At 38.9% G+C, this 9032-nt stretch overlaps 1 pseudogene; it reads left to right on the top strand.

The window, feature by feature from the left end:
• The first annotated feature begins 426 nt into the window (after window positions 1-426).
• On the top strand, window positions 427-1000 carry LOC102831523 (annotated as a pseudogene).
• The last annotated feature ends 8032 nt before the right edge of the window (window positions 1001-9032 follow it).

Here is a 9032-nt window from a genome sequence, read left to right as displayed (position 1 = left end):
GTGGATGAAATAAACGTTTAGGAACTTTATTTGCTAATGGTATTGGTGGTATGGTGCTATAGTGTAGGATAAGCACTGGATTGCAAGGCCAGTTTGAACTGCCAGATCTGCAGTTCAAACTCAACAGCCACTCCCTGAAAAGTTGCTATGAGTCAGAACTGACTCAATGGCACATAACAACAATAAAAGTTTACTAATGGGGCACAACTCAAAATGAGGAAAAATGGCTACAAATATCCAATAATAATTGGAACATGAAATGTATGAAGTATGATTCTAGTAAAATTGGAAGTCATAAAAAACACAGTGAAATGAATTAATATCAGTATTCTAGTAATCAGTGAGCTAAAATCCAACAATCATAGTTTTCTGTGCTGGGAAAAATGAATTGAGCTTTCCGGACCAGGCTGAGCAGAATGCGCCATGATGGGCGTTAACATCCGCCACAACAAGGACCGAAAGGTTTGTTGCAAGGAGCCCAAGAGCCAGGACATCTACCTGTGACTGTTGGTCAAGCTGTACAGGTTTCTGACAAGACAGACCAATTCCACTTTTCCACTTTCAACCAAGTTGTGCTGAAGAGGCTGTTCATGAGTCGCACCAACCGGCCACCCCTGTCCCTTTCTCGGATGATCTGGAAGATGAAGCTTCCTGGCCAGGAGAACAAGACAGCTGTGGTCGTGGGGACCATCATACATGATGTGAGGGTTCAGGAGGTGCCCAAGCTGAAGGTGTGTGCACTACGCATGAGCAGCCGGGCCTGGAGCCGCATCCTCAAGGCTGGGGGCAAGATTCTCACATTTGACCAGCTGACCTTGGACTCCCACAAGGCTGTGGGACTGTCCTGCTGTCTGGTCCATGCAAGGGCCGTGAGGTGTACAGGCATTTCGGCAAGGCACCCGGAACCCCGCACAGCCACACCAAACCCTACGTTCGCTCCAAGGGCTGGAAGTTCGAGTGTGCCAGGGGCCGGCGGGCCAGCCGAGGCTACAAAAATTAACCTCAGATTCTGCTCTATTATTAAAACGATTTTAGAATTTGGGCGGGGGTAGTTACAACGCCATTCCGTTGATCAGGCACAAGGTCCTTCCATAAGTTTAAATATACTGCAGTAATGTTTATTTGCTAAAATATTTTGAAAGACTTTATATATGTATTGTTAATTGCCATGAATTCGGTTCTAAATCATAGTAATCATATATAGGATTTCCAAGGAGTGGCTAGTGAATTTGAACCACCCACCGACCTTGTGGTTCAAACCAACATAGTGGTTGAATGCTTTATCCCACAGTGCCACACCAGGATTCCATTTATATATGTAAAGACAGTATTTAAAAATCCAAGGCTCCAAGTCCAACCATTGATTTAGATGGATTTGTGATGTTAGGAATTATAAAATACTTCTTGGTTCTGGAATACTGAGGCTTAGCCTTGAATTAATATTGTAATTAATATTGTAAGATGTGGCTGTTTTTGGTTCCAACTCATAGCAACCCTGCATAGGGTTTCCAATGAACACCTGGTGGGTTTGAATCTTTAGCCCTGTGATTAACATTTCAGTGTTTATCCTACAGTGTCACACCAGGTGCCTAAAACGACAGAGCTAAGGCTTATGGGAACAAAGTTTTTGATAGGTTTGTGTATGCTTTCTAATAAATATTGGATTAATAAATGTCTATATGGGTGGGATATAATTTTTAGGGGATTTGTTTTTTATTTTGTTTTTTATAAACTATTGAGCAGTGAGTGGGGAAATAGTTAATACCAAACCATTTTCAACTCTTTTAGATGTTGCAAAGCACTATTTAGTCAGATTTGAAGCACAAATAAATTTTTAGAGTACATAAGTGTTTTCCTTCATTTGAAGCAAAATAAGAACCAACATAAAAGGCTCTATAACAAAGATAAAGCTTAGCTGGGCTAGGGAATCTGATCCTGATCATGTTAGAGGTATTGTTTTAGTTTTTATAAACTTTATTTGAATATGAGAATCTTAAATTAATCTGAGAATCAATTTCCATGGGAGCTTTCAATTTTGACTTGTGCTACCAGTCACTTCTCCCAATAAGGTCATTCAAGTTTACATCAGTATTTTGACTTACACAGTGATACCAATCTCAAGACAGGCCTAACATTTGCTGCTTCGGAGCTTTGCTCTATAAGGTGCCAGAGTCATTCGTGTTTAGGCTTCACCTGGTCTACAAGGTGTTTCTACTTGCTCTCTATATAAAACAATCTATTTCTTCCTAGAAGTCTGATTTATCTTACTCTCCCATTCAAGCATCAGAACTATAGTCCCAGACATTTTATTTGTTTAGTCCATCAGGTTTTGTTCCATACTATGTGGCACTGTAAGATAAGTACTGAACTACAAACTACAGGGTTGGTAGTTCAAACTCACCAACTGCTCCTGCAAAACCTTATACAAGGCCCCTATGAGTCAGAATGGACTCAATGGCTCTTAACAACAACATATGAAGTATGGTAGTCCTGGTGTGGTACTAAAAGATAAGCACTGGATTGCTAACTGAAATTTTGAAGTTTCAAATCCACCAGCTGCTCTTATACAGGATTGTTATGAATCTGAACCAACTCGATGGCACTTACCAACAACAAAACAACAACATATGAAGTGAGTAGATTCCTTTCTCTCACTTAAGATTTAAAGTCCAAACATTCCTGTGTATTGACTGGATCAATACTTAATGGTTTTAGGATTCATCTGTTTCACAAACAGCAGGCTGACCAGTATTTTCTTTGACTTGATAACCTTTCTAAAGATTCTTTACTAAAATGCTGTTGTTGCTGTTAAGTGACACTGAGTCGGTTCTTATTCATAGTGGCCCACTATAAGGTTTCTGAAAAGTGCCTGGTGACTTTGAAACACTGATCTTGAGATAAGTAATCATGTGCTTATCCTACAGGGCTACACCAGGACTCAATAGCACAATGTTGTTGTTTACTGTCATCCAGTCAGTTTCGACTTATAGTGACCTCCCATGGGGTATCCAACGAGCAGTTGGTGGATTTGAACCTTGTGTTAGCAGTACAATCCTTATATTTAGCACCATACCAGGGATTGTAAAAAAATTATTTACTCCTAAATCTCACTTTTAGAAGTGCAACATTTGCTGTATTTTCAGATATGAGTGTTTATTAAGTACATTGATCAGTGCTATTAGTATGAATTTGTTACTAAGGCTCATTTGAATTTACCTAGCAAAGAATTGTTGCTTTTGTTGGGTGCATTTAAATGATCTCTATATAACACTGACTTCAAATCCTCACAATCATTGCTAACATTGTTGTAAGAAATGTGTTCATATATCTCTCATAGGTTGAATAGCGTCCACCCAAATATGTCATAAGTAAATGTTTCAAGTCCTCTTCACTTTCAGCAAGCAAGGTTGTATCATCGGCATATCGCAGGTTGTTAATGAGTCTTCCTCCAATCCTGATGCCATGTTTTTCTTCATAGAACCCAGCTTCTCGTATTATTTGCTCAGCATATAGGTTGAATAAGTATGGTGAAAGAATACAACCTTGTCGCACACCTTTCCCAATTTTAAAACATTCAGTGTTCCCATGCTCTGTTCGAACAACTTATGAAGATCAACGAGCACAGCCTTTGGTATGGATTGCATCTCAATGTCAAGAAAACAAAAATCCTCACCACTGGACCAATAAACAACATTCTTATCAATGGAGAAAAGATTGAAGTTGTCAAGGACTTCCTTCTTCTAGGATCAACTGTCAACACTCGTGGAAGCATCAGTCAAGAGATCAGACAACGTACTGCATTGGGTAAATCTGCTGCACAGGAACTTTTTAAAGTATATAAGAGCAGAGATGTCAGCTTGAGGACTAAGGTGTGCCTGACCCAAGCCATGGTATTTTCAATAACCTCATATGGATGTGAAAGCTGGACAGTGAATAAGGAAGATCATAGAAGAATCGATGCCTTTGAGTTGTGGTGTTGGAGGAGAATACTAAAAGTGCCATGGACTGCCAAAAGAACCAATAGATCTGATTTGGAAAAAGTGCAGCCAGAGTGCTTCTTAGAGGCCAGGATGGCTAAGCTTCATCTCTCATACTTTGGACATATTGTCCGGAGGGAACAGTCGCTGGAGAAGAATGTCATGCTGGGTAAGGTCAGAGAAAAAGAGGAAGACCCCTAATGAGATGGATTGGCCAGGTGGTCCCATTGATGGCATCAAGTGTGGCAGCAGTAGTGAGGTTGGCCCAGGATCAGACATTGTTTTGTTCTGCTGTGCATGGGGTCGCTATGAGTCGATTCCAACCTGATGGCACCTGACAACAACAACAAATATGTCAAGTTGACTGAGCCATGATTCTCTGTGGTTTGGCTGATATGTAATGTTGTTGCTGTTGTTGTTTAGTGCAACTGAGTCGATTCTGACTTATAGCAAATGTTTTCTGAGGAGCAGTTAGCAGGTTTGAACTGCCAACCTAGTGTTTCTTAGTTTAGTGCTGATCCTAGAGTGTTGCACTGTGACTGTTACATGGTGATTCCCTACGAAATGACCTGATGTGATAAAGAGGATTAAAGGTGTGCTGCAATACAAATTGAACTATTTCAACGAATTAGTGTGGCACCAGAGTAACAAAATCATCTATGCCAAGAAATATGGAAGACAACTACCTAGCCAATTGACTGTGAGAAATTAGTCTTTGTGCCCTTTCCAAAGAGAGGTGACCAAATGGAATGTGGAAATCATCGTACAATATCATTTATATCCCATGTGAGTAATGTTTTACTAAAGATAACACAAAAATGCCTGTAACCATACTTTAACAGAGAACTTCCAGAGTTTACTAGCCAGATTTAGAAGAGGACGTGGAATGAGGGATATCACTGCTGACATCAGAAGGATCTGGGCTGAAAGCAGAGAACACCAAAAAGATGTTTAGCTGTGCTTTATTGACTATGAAAAGACTTTCAGTTGTGTGTATCATGACAAACTATGGAAGCATTATGAAGAATGAGTATTCCAGAACACTTCATTGTGCTCAAGAGGAACCTGTACACAGACTAAGAGGCAGTTGTTCAGATACAACAAGAGAAAATTGAATGGTTTAAAATTAGGAAAGGTGTGCGACAGGGTTATATTCTTTCACTATACGTATTCAATCTGTATGCTGAGCAAATAATCTTTTAAACTGGATTATATCATGAAAAATATGGCATTAGGATAGGAGTAAGACTCATTAACAACCTGCAATATAAAGAGTATACGTCCTTGCTTGCTGAAAACTAAGAGGACTTAAAAAATACATACTGATGAAGGTCAAAGCCACAGCATTTGGTATAGGTTGCTTCTCAATATAAATAAAACAAAAATCTTCACCAGTGGACCAATAAACAGCATCCATATAAATGGAGAAAAGTTGGAAGTTGTCAAAGACTTAACTTTGCTCATATCAACCATCAACACTCATGAAAGCAGCAGTCAAGAAATCAAATGACGTATTGCATTAGGCAAATTGGCTTCATAAGAGCTTTTTTAAGTGTTGAAGAGCAAAGATGACAATTTGAGGCCTAAAGTGTGCTTGACCCAAGCCATGGTATTTTCAATAACCTCATATGCATGTGAAAATTGGACAATGAATAAATAAGACTGTTGAAAAATCAATGCATTTGAGTCATTGTGTTGGAGGAAAATTTTTAAAGTACCATTGACTGCCAAAAGAACAAACAGATCTTTGCTGAAAGAAGTACAGCCAAAGTGTCCCTTGTAAATTAGGATAGCCAGACTTTGTCTCTCATACTTCAGACATATTACCAGGATGGACCTGTCCCTGAAGAAGGGTTGTTGTTGTTATGTGCCATCGAGTCGGTTCCGACCCATAGCGACCCTGTACAGGGTTTCCGAGGCTGTAAATCTTTATAGGAGCAGAAAGTCTCATCTTTCTTCCACGGAGCAGCTGGTAGTTTCGAACTGCTGACCTTGCAGTTCACAGCCCGATTCGAAACCACTATGCTACCAAGGCTCCTTTGAAGAAGGGAATCATGCTTAATAAAGTTGATGGTTGTAGAAAAAGAGAAAGACCCCCAATAACATGGATTGGTACAGTGTCAGCAGCAATGGGCTCAGGCACAGCAATGATAGTGAAGTTGGCCCAGGACTGAGCAGTATTTCGCTGTGTTGTGCATAGGGTTGCTATGAGTTGGCACTGACTCAATGGACCCTAACAATAACAACAGCAACACATTTAATCCCATTACAACTTTGATTTGATGTAGTGGAGTTCCCAGGGGTATGGCCTGCAGATAAAAGGCTAAAGAAATGAACGGAGTCCTGGTGTGGCACTGTAGATTAAGCACTGGACTGTGAATCAAAAGGGACTTCTGGTGTGGCACTCTGGATAAGCACCAAACTGCAAACCACAAGGTCGGAAGTTCAAACCTACCAGCTGCTCCTTGTAAACTTCGTTTAGGGTCGCTATGAGTTGGAACAGACTCAATGTCAGTTAATAACAATAACAACAACAAGCTAAACAAAATGTCAGTGGTTCAAATCTATTAGGTGGTCCTTGGAAGCTCTATACTGGGTTGATATGAGTCAGAACAAAGTCCACCACACTTAATAGCAACAACAACTACTACATTTTGAACTGGGGTGCCTGCATTATAAAGCTCTTATATCCAAAGGAAGATTGCTTCAAGATACATGGGGATTGCCAAGGAACCCTGAACCTACAGAGGCTGAAAAAGGAGACGAGGGCCTTTCCCTAGCACTTTCATAAAGAGAAAGCCAGCACTCTAAATTTGGATTTCCAGCTTTCTAAACAGAGAATATATTTCTGTTTGTTAAAGCCATATGCTTGTGGTATTTCTGTTATAACAGCACATACCACTAAGACACCATCCTATTTAGAACCTCTTCTTCTTCACTGACCTTCTATCTAACAAATCAGTATGTCTTTCTTTAGGGATTGGTCCAAAGTAAATGAGGTTAATTTTATCACCCATCTTTCTAAAGGACATTCTGGTTGTACTTCTTCCAATATAAAATTTGTTTGTTATTTGGGGAATTCTTGGTTTACCAAATATTCTTTGTCAACACCACATAAATGTGCCATTTATTTGGTCCTCCTTTATTATTATATAGATTTCACATGCATATGAAGTGACTGAAAATACTATAGCTTAGCTTAGACACATCTTGATATCTTTGCTGTCCGACACTTTAAAGAAGTATATGGCAATATATTTACCCAAAGAAAATGGCATTTGACTGATATTTCCATGAGCACTGATTGTTGATTCAAGTAGTATAAAATCTTTGACAACTTCAGTTAGAGAATTATTAATGATTTAATTATTTATGGTAAAAAATGTTGGATTATACCATGAGCTGACATTATTGCTACGTGCCAGTGAGTGGCTTTCACCTCATAGTGACCTTATTAATAACAGAATAAAATCCAGGGCCATCCTCACAATCCTAGCTAAGCTTGAAGCATTGCTACTACCACTATGTCGATCCACATCATTGGAGGTCTTCCTTTATTTTGCTGGTCTTCCTTTATTTTGCTGTCTTTCTCCAGGAATTGGTCCCTCCTGATAATTTGTCTAAGTATAAGAGATTACATCTTGCCATCCTGACTTTTAAGGAGCATTCTGATTGTACTTCTTCCAACAAAGATTTTTTTGTTCTTCTAGCAGCCCATGGTACTTTAAATATTTTTTCTCCAACACCATAACCAAATGCATCAATTCTTCTATGATCCCCCTTATTCACTGTTTAATTTTAACACGCATATGAAGCTGAAAGGAGCCCAGGTAATGTAGTGGATTATGGGGTGGATTGAAAACCAGAAGGTCAGCCATGTGAATCTACCATTTGCTCCATGGGAGAAGGATGAGGCTTTCTGCTCCCATAAATATTTGCAGCATTGGAAACCCTATACAGGGTCACTATGTGTAGGGACTGACTTTGTGGCACACAACCACCACCACCACCACCATGAAGTTATTTATTTATAAATAGCATTTCTTTGGTAAGACACAAATTAGTTTGTAACCTGACATCTGTGCTCTTGAACACTTTAAAGAGGTCTTGTGCAGCAAATTTTCCTACTGCAATGCATCTTTTGATTTCTTGACTGCTGTTTCCTTGAGTGTTGATAGTGGAAGAAACAAAATGAAGTCTTTGACAACTTCACTGTTTTCTGCATTTATTATGATGTTATTTATTGGTTTAGTGGCAAGGATTTTGTTTTGTTTACATTGAGGTAAAACCCATACTAAATGCTGTAGTCTTTGATCTTAATCAATAAATATTTTAAGTCCTCTTTGCTTTCAGCAAGCAAGTTTATATAACTTGCATATCACAGGTTGTTAATGAATCTTCCTTCAATCCTGAAGTCATGTTCTTCTTCATATAATGCAACTTCTTAGATTATTTACTCAGCATACAAACTGGAAAAGTATTATGGAAGAATACAACTCTGATGTACAACTTTCTTAATTTTAAGCATTCAGTGTCTTTGTGTTCTCTTCAAATGACTGCATGTTGGTCTATGTACATGTTCCTCATGAGCACAATTCAGTATTCCAGAGTACTCATTCTCTGTCATGTTATACATACCTTATCATAATCCACACAGTCGAAAGCCTTTGCATTGTCAATAAAGCACAGGTTAACATTTTTCTGGTATCCTCTGCTTTCAGTTAAGATCCATCTGACCTCAACAGTCATAGCCCTGATTCCACATCCTCTTATGAATCTAGCTTGAACCTCTGCCAGTGCCTTGTAAACATATGGCTGTAGCATTTTTTGAATTATCTTTAGCAAAGTTTTACTCAAATGTATATTAATGATATTATCTGATGATTTTCACATTCCATTGGATTACCTCTCTTCGGAATGGGTACAAATATGAATCTCTTTCAATTAGTTGGTGATGTAACTGTCTTCCAAATTTTGGGGCATAGATAAGTGTGTGACTTCAGTGTTGAAATTCATTGCAAATATGTTTTTAAAGCAACATAAAATGTGACTATT

Source organism: Chrysochloris asiatica, unplaced genomic scaffold (assembly GCF_000296735.1).
Source record: "Chrysochloris asiatica unplaced genomic scaffold, ChrAsi1.0 scaffold00136, whole genome shotgun sequence".
In the NCBI taxonomy this organism is placed as follows: domain Eukaryota; kingdom Metazoa; phylum Chordata; class Mammalia; order Afrosoricida; family Chrysochloridae; genus Chrysochloris; species Chrysochloris asiatica.
The sequence above is the reverse complement of the archived record's forward strand: the minus strand, read 5'-3'. Positions and strand labels throughout refer to the sequence as shown.